The 13647-nt window shown below is 47.8% G+C and overlaps 1 protein-coding gene across 7 annotated transcripts in view; it reads left to right on the forward strand.

The window, feature by feature from the left end:
- PTCH1 (patched 1) overlaps positions 1-13647 on the forward strand; it is a 75910-nt gene that overhangs the window by 14384 nt on the left and 47879 nt on the right. Inside the window, exon 1 of one of the 7 annotated variants that reach the window (XM_077966528.1) lies at positions 3090-3473. The exons of the other annotated variants lie outside the window; for them this stretch is intronic. The gene's annotated coding sequence lies outside the window, so the exon portion shown is untranslated. Of the gene's footprint in view, positions 1-3089; positions 3474-13647 lie in introns of those variants that run through there. 7 annotated transcript variants of the gene reach the window in all.

Here is a 13647-nt window from a genome sequence, read left to right on the forward strand (position 1 = left end):
CAGAGAGATGTTGGTGAAAAGCCACAGTCTCTGCCCTCAGGGGAACTCCATCCAAACATTCAGTAGGCACATGGACTGGTGTGTGGGTGGTTAACATGAAGGACAGCAGTGCCAAAATGGCAGGAAAATCGGGGACATCTTCCAGGATGGCCTCAAGGGTGGAGGCCTGAGCCAGGCACAGGGGCTGGAGGGGAGGGGATAGGGGCTTTCCAGGCAGGAGGAACAGCATGGGCAAAGGCTCAGAGAACAGGAATGTGGTCTCCTGGAGGGCAGCCATTGCCTCCCTTTGTGGGGTGGTTGAGATTGGGTGGGAGCCTGGAAGCTGGGCTGGTCCCTCAGGGCCGTTTCACAGAAGTGTCCCTGCTTGGGCTGGGGGCTGTCCGCGCTTCCTGCTAGCCATCCCTGTCTCATGAGTGTGCTCACATGTTGGCCTCTAGTGTTTTCCCTGGAGCCATGAGTGCTTCACCTGGATCTCACCCTTCTGGGCACAGGCTGGTATTATTTTTAATCTTGCCTGTTTCTTTGTTGGTATTTCCTTTTTGTTGAGCAGTTTTAGCCCATCTCCCTCAGTATCTATTTCTTTTCATATCAACTCCCTCACTCCAGCCCTCCCTCAGACATAAGTTTCTTGTCAAGCGTCTCCAGCGATAGAACATTCAGTTATCTCTCTGAGCTTTTTGTTTTTTCTAAAAGCTTGCCCAGCTCCTGGCCTCCTTTTCTGCAGAGGGCAACAGCCTTGAAATGAATCCATCTTGCCTTGGTGTTTGGGTGTTGACATTGCTGCAGGCCAGCGTCATTTTTTTTTTTTTTAAGGAAAATAGAAGAAATTGTTTTTTTAAATACTGCATCATATGTGTAAGTGCTTTCAAGTTTGTACCTTGCTAGTGTTAACTCTTTCAGTGTTCTTGAACTCAGGCAGTCAGTTGTAGGAGATAACTGAGTTTCACCACTCCTTCAATTTGGAGCAAGGTCCCTCAGCCTCAGGACTATTGATGTTGGGGCTGGATCATCCTCTGTTGTCGGGGGCTGTTCTGTGCACTATAAGATGTTTAACAGCATCCTGGCCTCTACCCACTAGATGCCAGTAGCACCCTCCCAGTTGTGACCACCAGTGTTTCCAGTCATTGCCAGATGTCACTGGGGGAGAGGGTGTACCAAATCATCTCAGTTGAGACCCACTGGTTTAGATGCTAAAAAGATTTTGACTGAAAGACCCATGCTGTGCAGATGGAAGACGTTTACTATGATGCATTTGTGGCTACAATGCATTGCAGAGATGCAAGAGTATTAGTCTCTTCTTTAAGATAACTCCCCATCCCATTCCTGTATTTACTGACCCAGATAACTGTTTTTCTTAGAGTGACATTAAACATCAAAGAAAAACACCATGACGGGTCGAAAGAGGAAAGAGGCCGTGGAAGAAAGAAATGCTTTGTATTTGGGTACCTTTTGGTGGGGGATATCTAAATTTGCAGAAAGACTGGTTCCACCTCAACCCCAATAGCCTGAAGGTTTTTAGCATGAGTGACCTTCTGGAAAGCTTTAATAGAAGACACCACTGCCCTTGTGCATGTTGAAATAACAGCTCCTTCTGAAGCCTGGCTAGTGTGTGAACTCTTTGGTGGTGTCATTCTCCTCCAGCTGCTTCTGTCACAAACCACTCCCCCATGTCCCCCCAGGAGCCCTTATGGAGCAGAACCAAGGGACAGCAAGAGACCAAGGCATCCCAGCCAGAAGGGCAGAATGGACTCTGCTGTCATTGCCCTTCCGCAATGAGCACCTCGTTTCTTTTCTCTGGGGCTGCCATTTTGGGGGCATTTCACAAGGGACAGGAAGAAAAATGCAGCTCCTTTCTGCTCCCTGGACCCTCCCCTGCCATACATGGTTTGAAAGGAAGAATATGCTTAGATAGGGATTTATTAGTTTCCACTAGTGCGTATGCACATTTAGGTGGAAGAAGTTGTGGGGTCTCTTTCACATTTGGAGAAAAACAATTGGAAATGCAAAGTTACCAATGATTGTTTAAAAAAGAACAAATAGCCCTCAGGTGTCTTCTCCACAGGGCAGTTGACCCTGCAAATCCTCCCCATCTCTTTGCTATCTGCCATTCTTGACCCTTCAGCAAGTTGAGGGGACAGGTTGGGTAATGGGGTGTTTCAGATACATCAGATGCCGCCCGGAGGTTCCAGAAGATGACAGCTTCCAGATGTATGAACAGCCTGATCCGTGTGTTTAGATTATGCGCCACAGCTGATGCCGAGATTAATGCTGGCTGGACAAGCCACGGGAGATTTGTCTGGTTTCCACAATGCCATGTTTATGTTTCATTTGGGTTTCTCCTTCAAAGCTGACCTGCCTGTGACCCCAGGCTCTGTCCACTCGGGGCAAGCTGAAACTTGTCTGCCCTGCTCTCCTGCTTGTATTGGGGTAGGGGAGAGTCACTGCCCTGCTCTCCTGCTTGTATTGGGGTAGGAGAGAGTCACTGCCCTGCTCTCCTGCTTGTATTGGGGTAGGGGAGAGTCACTGCCCTGCTCTCCTGCTTGTATTGGGGTAGGGGAGAGTCACTGCCCTGCTCTCCTGCTTGTATTGGGGTAGGGGAGAGTCACTGCCCTGCTCTCCTGCTTGTATTGGGGTAGGGGAGAGTCACAGTTGGGCTCTGGTGGCCGCCTCCCGCCTCACCATGCTAGCTATCTGCCCAGATTTAGCCCCGATGAGTGTTCAGTTCTACTCGGGGATGTATTTCACTGTAAAAGGTTTTTTGGCTTTTAAAACAAATATGGAAATATTATAAAATAACTGTAAAGGGGACCAGATTTAACAGAAGCCACTTTGCATAAAGGTAGTATTTTAAGGCACTCTTTTGACACTATTTAGGGGGAGAAAAAGTTGAGGGAATTCCAGCTACGTCAGACACCCCCACATAATAACCTTAGCTGTGTTGTCCTATTATAATACTGTTAATGTTTCCTGTGCCCCTCACTGGCTCCCAGAACCTCTGCTGCCTCCTCCCCCTCCCCCCTTCCCTCCTGCCCTTTCTCCCACCCACCCACTCTAAGCTGCCCACGTCATTTCCTTCCAAGTGGATCTCTGCAGTTACTAGTGTGAACTCTGAAATGGTTGTAAGTCTGGCTAATCACAAACTAAGAGGAGGGAATGAGAACATTTATTATTTCAAGCCAGCTGCGGGAGATACTAGATACAGAGCTGCCATTTGCATCCTTGGCATTCTTATTTTGGTTAGGGTTGGTTCCAAGACCACACTCTTTGATGGGTTCTCGGCAGAAGATGTGATTACCCTGTTGAAGAATCATGACTTTTTTTAATGGACTGCTGAGGCAACTTTAAAATCCATTGACACGTTTCTTCAACCCGTACCACACCGCCAGAGAGAGCGGGAAATAAGTCTTGGTCCCCTGTGCTTACTGTGGCGCGTGGACAGTGGAAGAACTGGGTTCCGAAGCATTTCTGAGACGGTGAGTGGAGCACAAACCATGGCTTTCCCTCCCAGGTGCCCCACTTCAGGTTTTGCTTGCTTAGAACTCCCGCCAAAGCCAGTGGGCACAAGGAGCTTGGCTAGATCGAAGACGATGGAATTCCTTATCCAGATTTTATGGTCCATCCTCACCAGAGGTCTTGGTTGACATCCAGAGAGCAGAGGGCTTTGCTGGTGAGGGCACTTCTGCCTGCAGGAGGAGGAAGCTCTGCGGGATTCTCTCGGTGGGAACATTCCTTGAATACACAGATATAATCAGGGTCATCAAAATATAAACACTTCTGTTACTTTCTCTTCTAATCTTTGAATTTGGGTGCTTATGATAATACTTACTGGATTTTTTTTCTCTTAAATTGGATTTAGGGCGCTTTTTTTCCTTTACACTGCAATGTCTGATGCCTTCCATAAGCAGAATAACTGCCATTGAGAACCTGCTGGGCTGTGGTGGGGGATTTTAGGAGTCTGGTGTACAGGAAGATGCGCCCCATCCTTAGTCCCTCCAGGAAGGAATATGACTGTTTCATTTGGGGTTTAGAGCATGGCTGGAGAAACAGCTGACATGTGTTAGGGAAACTATTGTTGGTGGGCAGTCAGATACCTGCTAATGAATGGCAAGTTTGTTGTTGGAGAGATTTATAATGTGGGGGCAGGACCTTATTTCTAATCCAGAAACCCAGGTGTGAGTTGGCCCAAATAGTCCGCTCTGCATGTGGGTCCTGTAATGCCACTGCTATGAAAGCAAGGCTAGTGAGAAGCAGGTCCCCATACCACAGTGCAAGCTTTATTTATTATTGTTAGGATAAATGAAAAGAAGCAGTAGACTTACCCAATTTAGCAACCAAGATAGTTTTCAGTTATTAATGAAACATGTACAAAAGTAAGCAAAAGGAACTGGAAATGGGCTTTGTTAAGTCAATGTGCATGGCTTTTTTTTCCCCTTAAATCATTGCTTAAGGGCTTCTGGCCCCTAGCTCAGGAATCCTGCCCAAAAATGCCAGATGTATTACACAGTCAAGTATTGCAATGTAAACACCGCTCCGTGCCACGAGGCAGGGTGGTCCATCTCCTATTTAAGAAGAGTGCGATATTGAGAAGATGGGGGCTGGGGGTAAACCCTGCGCTTTGCAGTGAGCACAGTAGTGGTTGTGTCGTTTGTGTTTTTGGCTGCACAGTCAAGATTTGAAACTACAACACCCAGATAAACACATTGGAATGGCAAAGAATAGCAACTTGAATTGGGATGCCAAACAAATCAAGATGTGGCTTGGATAGTGTTGCTTCATTGAGTCAGAGAAGTGTTTAAAATGTGGGACAGAATGGAGGGTGGGGAGAGACAAGAGTCCTCTTGTCACAGCAGCATCTTTAAGTTGCACGAGCATCCTGTTTTTCATTTGCTGGTGGTTAAACGGAAAGGTGAGCGGAAGCGAGGCTGAGGACCCGAGCCTCGGGGTGACCTCCTCTGTGGGAGGAAGCCCCCAGGGTGGGTGCACCTTCCAAGCGTGGAAAGCTGACGGGTGGCAAAGCCAGTCTGGTGTCGTGCAGCCCGGAGGGGTGTAGCCCACAGTATATTCTGGAGTAAATGGCCTTCCAGTTTTCTCCTGCTTTCTGCATTTCTGAAGTAAGGAGTCTGCTAATGATGATTGTTTGGAGGTGAGAAAGTCACTGGCACTTTGGGCCACCTTCCGGTAAAACGTGTCGTACGATGCTGCCAGCAATGACAAGAAATCGGAGTGCCCAGATAGTACCTGTCCATCCAGATAGCCTAATACGAAGCAGCCCTGAGACTGAGTACATTCGGGGTTTTTAAAAATTAATATGCACATGTTTTGTGAGTTAGGAAGAAATAGGATTTCAGTCTGAATTTGGGGAATTGTTGAAATACCTGCACCAATATTCTCCTGATTAAGAAATTTATTCTACAGAGTGATCTGAGGAAACAGCTCTAAGAAATGGTGATGATAAATACAGGAATTTTGAGATGAAGGAAAATGTAGGCTTCTTGACTCCCTCTTTCTCCTCCCACCACTGTTTTTTTTTCTTTTGTGAATTCTTCCACATTCCCACCCCCACTCCCTGATTTCCTCTGCTCCTTTAGTGGGAAACCAGCAACCTTCACAAAATAGACTCAAACATCACACAGCCTCTTTTTAAATAGAGGCTTTCTAAGAGAAAATAACAAAAGAATTTTTCCTAGCTGCCTAAGAAATTCTTTCTTTCTTCTTTTATTTTCCTCATGAGATTTACACGTTGTTGTAATAAATAAAAAATGATAAATACGATAGCATCATTTTGGTCTACACATGATCCAGAAAAAAAAAATTGCACATGTTTAATACCTTGCTTAATTGCAAACAAAGCTTGCAATTTGAGAGAATTGGGATTAGGGCTAAATATCTATTAACTGCTCTTTCTAGAGATTTGGGGAATAGGATGACCCTTTTTTTTTCCTTTTTTTTTTTTTAATAGGCTACAGTTTCACATGGCTCCCAAAAGAAATCTCTCTCCCTTTTTGTTTCCCACACCAATTGATTTATCATTTTGCTTGCAAGCAGATCCAGAATGTTAGGGCAAGAACACACTCACTTTTTTCTCGTAACTTTTTTGTTGCGGACCGAAACCAGTTGACTTGAATAAATTTTTCTGAGGCCTGAATGTAGCCAGCAACGTGGAAAAATCTTGCCATTCAGGGCCGTCTGAATGTACATTTCAGCCACACAGTAAGCTGCATTGGGAGGCGCTGGACTGCTAAATGCAGCCATTTTTCGCTGCAGCGAGTTAGACAGGTGATTAGCATAATTAGCACCGAGCAGCTATACATATGGTAATGCTGAGTGTGTAAATGCCAGCTGCGGTGTAAAATTTATGTCAGGGGTCGGCAGGGCTGTGCGAAAGTATTGTGTTCCAGCTGCAGGTCAGGGCCGCCAAAGCTTACCTCCTTTTCTCTTGTTGGTGAATACGCCAAACAGAAGAGAAAGACAGAAATATAACAGATACGGCTTTGATGGGACAGCCCAGTTCTGTGCAAGAGGGACTGCTCTATAAAACACACACTCGCACACACTTGCAGAAATCCCATTACTTTCTGTAGAAATTGTGTGTTTACTTCACGCAGGGTCCAGATGAGTGGGGCCAGGATGGAGGTAGGTAAATGATTCCCTGGGAGGAAAAAAATTCAGTCATTGAAATTTTAAAAGGAGTTAAAAGTTCTGTTTTGTTTTTCTCTCCATCCTTTTACCCCCCACACCATTCCCTCCACCACTCTCCTGCCCACATTGTCTTATTTCACGTTAGATGGGGGGATGTCCTTGCTGGATGGGATAGCTTTGGTCCTTCAGAAGAAGAGGACTAACCATTCTGGAGGTGTTAGCCTTGAACAAAATATAAGGTTTCAGCAGTGCAACTCTTCCCAAACTGTTTGACTAGCTTTAGAAAAGGGCTAGAAGGCTTTTTGTGGGCTTTTTGTTCTTCCTCTGGGTAGTTATACGTACTCGCCTACCCATATTTACTCTCCCTACCTGCACTGTCAGACCCACCAAATTCTTCATAGATTAAAAAAAAAGAGAGAATCACATAGGTTTCTTGTTTGAAAGAAGAATAGTCTTGAATGGCTCACACACTGAATTGCATGATGTGGGAATGTATTGCTGTGATGAGTTGATACATTTTGTGGGAATGTATTGCTGTGATGAGTTGATACATTTTGTGGGAATGTATTGCTGTGATGAGTTGATACATTTTGCACTCCAGGCATTTTCCTCTGCCACGCCCCCAGCTCCATCCTCCCCCCTTTTTTGGTTGGTGGCTATAAGGAGTGGTGGTGTTGACAGAATATAGTTCACACCACGCTGACCCGGTGACGAAACTTCCTCACAGCACCAGGGGGTCCTTATGTACCGGCCCCTAATCCAGCTAATCCTGATGGCAACAAAATCATGAAAGTGGCCCCCAGTGACGTGAGTCTCCCTGCACAGATGCAGAGGGAAGGAACAGTGCAGGAGATAAATGAGGCCAGCGTGGTGTTCCCCGGAGGCCAGGGAGCCTGCGTGCGAAGGTGGAGACTCGCATTGTCTTCTCCCCCGTGCGGGCTCAAGTGGGAGGCCAATGAAGAGAGGCGCAGGCTGGATAATGGCAAGAAGACTGTTGAGAGCTGAGAGGCGATGGCAGCCCCACAGAAGCTGGGAGAAGGGAGCTGGGGTTAATGTTATGCAGTGCCGGAGTGCTGTGATGGAGAGCCTGCCGGGGAAGCACTTGGGTTTTGTTGTTGGTGGTGGGTTGCTTTCTGTTTCTGTTTTTTAAATGAAGACTTTAGGAGGTTTCAGCCAAGCTTGATGAAAACACGCTGTGTTGGTTCCTGGGTTCTGCTGCCTGGTGGAGCGTGGCCTCTGAGCCCGCGTGCGCTCTGCATCTCACCTCTGGGCGCGCCCACTTCCTGCAGAGCGCCGGGACCTGGGTGCGCACCTGCCTGCCTGTGGCGCTGGAGCGGCCTGGTTGCACCTGAGGTTGTGGTAGAACCTGGGACAGTTCCCAGCTTGGAAGGTATAGGCCGTTCCGGATGGAAGACATTTCCGCCTGTGCCCTGCAGGAAGTCAGCGACGTTCTTGGGCCTGTCTCAGGTGGCGCGGTGCACAGCCCTCGTTTGCCAGTGTGGCAAGTAACCAAAGAAGAAGGGGCCTCCTGGCAGATGCAGCGTTGTCTTGGGAACTCGTGGCTCCGTGGGAGCTGGTGGGAGCCGCGACAGGCAGCAGGTCCAGCGTGGGCAGAGTGCCGGGCTGACCTGATTGCATCTGACAGGGCGAGCAGGTCTGCGTCAGGGAAAGCCATTCAGAGGCAGCAGCCTGGGCAAGGCTGATAACAGATGGCACTGCCAGCAGCTGGTGGGGGCGGGGACGCTTGCTTCCGGCACATGCGCGGTGCGGGCCCGGCGCCTGCGCACTACCTGCGCCCCGCCCGCCGCGTGCGGGCCCGTGCGGGTGTCCTGTTTGCGTTATGGTTCGGTGGCTGTCCTCTCGCTGGGCTCACTTCACGAAGGCACATTCTCTTTGGGCTGCCTGTAGCGTTTTTCCCATGGCAGCACGCAGGGGCACAATCTCACAAGGAGAAAAACGGCCCAGAAATTTGGGCAGCGGGTGGCTCCTCCTGAATGAGAGGGGTGGGAGAGGACTAAAAATCACAACCCGAGCGTTTTCAGCCAATTGCCCACATGACTGGATCTTCTTTTTTTTCGGCTGTAAAAAAGAGGCAGTGGTAATAATTTTGCAGTTACACCCGCCTAGAGATTTGTACTTTTTCGGCCTCACAGTAACTAAATGCAACGTTGAAAGGAGGACCTGAGCAACTAAAAGAAAAAGAAAATCTCTCTAGAGGCTGTTAGATAATTCATGGGATTAATCAAATGCAAATGCAACGCTTGCATATACACAGACCCTATTTTCCTAATTGGACTCTGAGTGGGTACTTTTCAGGCTGAAAGGGTCATTTGTTTTGACTGATTGACTTTTTGAGGCTTTGGGGGGAATTAATAACTTATACAGATGACTGCCTGTTCCCAAGGCTCTGTATTGAGACCGCGCATTCATTTATTCATTCAGCACACTTGGTGTGCCATGGCCCTGCTGCCCCTCTGCGTCCCTCCCATACGGAGGTGCATGGGCAGGACTTGAGTTTTGTGGAAAATAACTTTAGTTGGTCCCTCAGATCATCTTTATGTGGATCACAATAAGCTTTTGCTGAAAGGTTTTTGTGTGAATGCCACAGACGTTTCTTAAGCTCTGTGCAGAGGCCTGCGCTCAAGAGAGGGGCACAGCAGGGAAGCGTGATGAGGGAAACATCGCTTGTCTACAATGGATTGGAATCATATTGACCTAGAAGTATGGGCCTCTGGGTCAGCTGGCATCCCACCTGAGCTAGCTAGCCTTTCCTCACTTTGGAGAGTTAAGGCTGGCTCTATTTGGGGATGAGAGGGTCCTCAGAGCTTGGTCAAAAATACTGGCAGAAGTGATGCTTCTTTTGCCTTTCAAAGAATTGGCTTAAGCCTTGGATTTCTGGAGAATAAGATGGCAGAATTTGCAGGTAAAGAGGCTTAGGGCTGCATGGTCTCTGTGTGCTTTCATCTGCACCCTCTAAGACAGGCCCCTCTGGGGACCAGAAGGAAAATGAGGCCTGTCCACTGCGGCCCCGGGAGCCCTGTTGAAAAAACCTGCATCTCCTCACTGGGTGAGAAAAATCTTTGGGGCAACATGGTTGTACTTTAAATAAAAATACGGATTATTGTCATGTTTCATGCATTCTAAAATTCTAGCTGTGAGCATAATACAGGATGAGTATCCCTTATACAAAATGTTTGGGACCGGAAGTGTTTGGGATTTTGGATTTTTTGGGGGGGTGATATTCACACATATACTTAATGAGATAGCTTGAGGATGGGACCCAAGTCTGAACATGAAATTTGTTTGTGTTTCAACTGCTTTATGCATCTAGCCTGAAGGGAATTTTATACGATATTTAAAATAATTGTGTTCCAGAAACAACGTTGGTGTACACTGAACTGTCTAACAGCAAAGATGTCACGATCTCAGCCACCCATGTGGACAATCTGGTTGTGTGGTATTCCCATCCTTCCTGACTTAGAATTTATATGCTAGCGATAAGCAATCATTTTCTTAAACTAATTCGCACATATGTACTTACCAGTAAAAAAAAAATATATCACGTTCCATTAATGCAGTGAAAAAATAATGTGTTCAGGGTACCCAGGCAGCCCGATAGCATCACCAGATAGATACCTGCATCAGCGGCTAAACGACGACAGCTTCCAGCCTCCACCTGCAATGATGTGTTTTCACTGAGAGGTTGCTGTACACCAGTTTTATTTTCTTAGGCGAGAAGAAACGTCAGAAGCAGTGGAAGGCTCAGGGAGTGGGTCCTGTAGGGGTGAGGAGGCATCTGCTGGATGGCTTTTCAGAATGTTTCCTCCAGCATCACAGGCCTCATTAACAACAGACATCTTAAATGTGTCTCTTTGATTTTAGGAAATGACATGACTTCCTGTTTGGTTGTGAATGCACAGTGCGTTAGTTGTCGATAAGCCCATCACACATTTTCACCAGGTCGGCTCTAGTTACTTTTTGTGCAGTGGTGACAGTGTCGTCTTCATGGTTGTGAGCCTGTTTTGACTGTGACTGACTACATGAGGTCAGGTGTGGAATTTTCACGTGGAGCATCCTTTCGGCACTCAGGAAGGTTTTGGAGCCTTTGAGACTTTCAGATTAGGGATGCTCAACCTGTCTATTGTGCTCTGTGGAATTTGGTGCTCCTAGACTACCTCCTCCTGCTGTACTCAGGTTCTCAGCTGGTGCTCAGAAGCCATGAGGCTTGCAGGGCACTTGGATTCTGGGTTAAAGGGTCAGTTCTGCCTCTTACTAATACGGTGGGTAACCCTGGGCAAGCCACCCAAACTCTGCAGCTGTGCCCCCTCCCCTGTAACATTAGGGCAGTGAACCAATGCTCTGTGACAAACGCATGGGTGAACAGACGCTTGCTCAGCTCTCGGGTAAGGGTCTGGGAAATTTCACACACATCGTCAGCTCAGGCTCACACAGCCCTGTGAGGTTTGTCACAGCAGTTGTCATCCCTGTTATCCTCAGCAGCGTCAGGGACTTGTCCCAGATCTCTCTGCCAGTAGTGGCAGTGCTGGGGTCTTCCGGTCCCCATGCTCACCTCCTGCCTGGGGTCTTCCGGTCCCCATGCTCACCTCCTGCCGGGGGTCTTCCGGTCCCCATGCTCACCTCCTGCCGGGGGTCTTCCGGTCCCCATGCTCACCTCCTGCCGGGGGTCTTCCGGTCCCCATGCTCACCTCCTGCCGGGCGTCTTCCGGTCCCCATGCTCACCTCCTGCCTGGCGTCTTCCGGTCCCCATGCTCACCTCCTGCCTGGCGTCTTCCGGTCCCCATGCTCACCTCCTGCCGGGGGTCTTCCGGTCCCCATGCTCACCTCCTGCCGGGGGTCTTCCGGTCCCCATGCTCACCTCCTGCCGGGGGTCTTCCGGTCCCCATGCTCACCTCCTGCCGGGGGTCTTCCGGTCCCCATGCTCACCTCCTGCCGGGGGTCTTCCGGTCCCCATGCTCACCTCCTGCCTGGCGTCTTCCGGTCCCCATGCTCACCTCCTGCCTGGCGTCTTCCGGTCCCCATGCTCACCTCCTGCCTGGCGTCTTCCGGTCCCCATGCTCACCTCCTGCCTGGCAGTGCTGGGGTCTTCTGGTCCCCATTCTCACCTCCTGCCTGGTGCAGCTGGCCCCAGCTTGATGGAGGAGCAGCAATGATCAAAATATTTCCAAAGACGTAAAGAATACGGGTTCAAAGGGCTTTGCAAGTGGAAAGCAGAACCCAAGTATAAAACGTTATTTTGTGTCTCAGGATCCTGAGATAATGATTTTTCTTGAGTCTTCTTCAGAGGGGTTATTATTTTATTGTTAATATAGGAGGACTTCAGAATATGATGAAGGTGCATATGATTATTTTTATAGTTGATTAGTATTGATACCTAATACTGTATATATCTGTGGTGTACATGTGATGTTTTGGTATAAGCATATGATGTCTGATGATCAGATGAGGGTAATTGGAGTGTCCATCACCTCAAACACATTCATCACTTTTTTGTGTTGAGAACATTCTAAATCTTCTCTTCTAGTTATTTTGACATATACAACATATTGTGGTTAACTATAGTCTCCCTACTATGCTGTGGAACACTAGAATGTATTCCTAACTGTGTGTTGGTACCCGTTAACCTACCTCTCTTCATTTCCCCTCATTCTTCCCAGCCTCTGATAACCCTCATTCTACTCTTTACCTCCATCAGATTAACCTTTTTTTTAACCTCTCACATATGAGTGAGAACAGAGATGCATATTATTTTTTTGCATTGAGTTTGTTTTTAATTCATATCTCTACCAAGTAGCTCTCATATCTGTTTTTCTCTTTTTTTTTTTCTTTTTTTGTGTGTGTGTCACATAGAAGGTTTTGTTTTTCTGGTTTTTGTTTTGTTTTGAGGTGGGGTCTCATGCCGTTGCCCAGGCTGGAGTGCAGTGACACAGTCACAGCACACTGGACCCCCCAACTCCCGGGCTCAGGCGATCCTCCCACTTCGGCCTCTGAAGTAGCTAGAACTCAAGGCAGCTTCCACTACTCCACAGCTGTTTTTTTAACTTTTTATTTGTAGAGATGAATATGTTTATCTGTGTTGCCCAGACTGGTGTTGAATCCTGGCCTTAAGTGATCCTCCCACTTTGGCCTCCCAAAGCGCTGGGATTACAGGCATGAGCCACCATGTCCAACCATAGAAATTTTTAATTATACTCTTTCGTTGTAGAAAAATTAATAGAAATAAACTTTAAAAAGCAAAGGAGGTAAATATCCATAGCCCAGCCAGGCACGGTGGCTCACGCCTGTAATCCCAGCACTTTGGGAGGCCAGGAGGGCAGATCACAAGGTCAGGAGATCAAGACCATCCTGGTTAACACAGTGAAACCCCGTCTGTACTAAAAATACAAAAAATTAGCCGGGCGAGGTAGCGGGCGCCTGTAGTCCCAGCTACTCGGGAGGCTGAGGCAGGAGAATGGCGTGAACCTGGGAGGCAGAGCTTGCAGTGAGCTGAGATTGGGCCCCTGCACTCCAGCCTGGGTGACAGAGCGAGACTCCGTCTCAAAACAGACAAACAAACAAACAAAAAAACAAAGTTATTCATAGCCCACCACACAGCAAAAATGGCTATTAACTTGGTTCCCTATACCTACATCTACATAACAGATACTGGATTTAATAGTTATTTTCTTCTGCACTATTTCATGAACATTAGATTATTTTTAAAATACGTTAGGACTTTGATCCTGAAAATGGAAAAGAGTCATGCCTGAAATCCCAGCACTTTGGGAGGTCAAGTCAGAAGGATTACTTGAGCCAAGGAGTTTGAGCCCAGCTTGGGCAACATAGTAAGGCCCCCGTATCTACCCAAAAAAATGAAAAAGTAGCTGGGCATGGTGGTGTGTGCCTGTAGTTATAGTTATCTTGGGGGCTGGGGAGAGGAGGATCGCTTAAGCCCAGGAGGTTGAGGCTGCCATGAGCTGTGATTGTGCCCCTGCACTCCAGCCTGGGCGA

This window comes from Macaca mulatta, chromosome 15, assembly GCF_049350105.2.
Source record: "Macaca mulatta isolate MMU2019108-1 chromosome 15, T2T-MMU8v2.0, whole genome shotgun sequence".
Classification (NCBI taxonomy): Eukaryota; Metazoa; Chordata; class Mammalia; order Primates; family Cercopithecidae; genus Macaca; species Macaca mulatta.